Below are 1,130 nucleotides of genomic sequence, written 5' to 3' on the forward strand. Positions count from 1 at the left end.
CGCTGGAAGGTAACCAAAGGCGTCAAGTGAAATGAAGGGTGTAAGGAAATTAGTGTGACTCTTTATTATCTTCCAGCCACCTAAGTGTAAGATTGCCTTATAACCCCAGGGCTTACAGAAGACTATTTACTAGACTTGTTAAATGCAGAGTTGGGGAAGGATCAATTTAGGCCTACTAGTCCTATCTAGCAAAATAAAAAGTTGGCAACTCTATGATGTTCCTCCCCAAACTACCCCATCAAAAGGAAAAAAAATCTGTTCTGTGAAATCTTACAGTCTGGGGACCCATAGCTGAGATCAGTAATGTCATTGTACTGTCATACTGTTAGTACCAGGACCGTTCTGCCTATTGAAGTCAGAAGACCAAGCAGTGCGTATCAACTCTGTGATATCCACGTTATCACCACATTCTGTATTTGCCAAGAGGCTTGGGCCAAGTAACAGGAGATGAAGAAGAATCTTTCAGACAAGATACAGAATATATTTAGAAGTGGAGGATTGTACTGTGGGGGAAGTTTACCTGCTCACAGATTTGAGGTAGGCTGGGGTAAGTCTGGGGATCCCAGTGGTGGACTCTCCTATCCTGGCCAATATGGCACTGCCCAACAGCTGGAAAACTTGAGTGTAAACTGTATAGGTCAGAACTCTCCCAGTGGCCAGGTGACAAAGTGAACTCAAACTAGCTTAGATAGGGGCTTGCCGGTTAGCTCAGTTGGTTAGAGCATGGTGTTATAACACCAAGGTCAAGGTTTCGTTATCCCCATACTGGCCTTCTGTCCACCTCCCAGAAAACAAACAAACCATAAAACTAGCCTAAATAATGGAAGCAGGATTTGAATGCCATCAGAATTCTCCCCTCCCACCCCGCATCCTTATCCCTGCTTTTCTCTCTGTGTGTAGATTTCATTTTCTCTTCCTACAGACAGCTTTGTTCACACGGAAGTGGACATAGGAGCCCATCTCATGGGGGGTTACAGTTGAATGACTCTATGACCAAAGAAGAAAGGGTTCTTCTGCTAGGCCCAGCTAGAAAAATCCTGCAATAGGACTCCATCTCTACACCAACCTCTATAGCCAAAAAGGTGGGCTGTGTTACCAAAAGGTGGAGCAGAAAGGGGAAACAACGGCCC

The sequence above is a fragment of the Galeopterus variegatus genome, unplaced genomic scaffold (assembly GCF_000696425.1).
Source record: "Galeopterus variegatus unplaced genomic scaffold, G_variegatus-3.0.2 Scaffold3871, whole genome shotgun sequence".
NCBI classification, from domain to species: domain Eukaryota; kingdom Metazoa; phylum Chordata; class Mammalia; order Dermoptera; family Cynocephalidae; genus Galeopterus; species Galeopterus variegatus.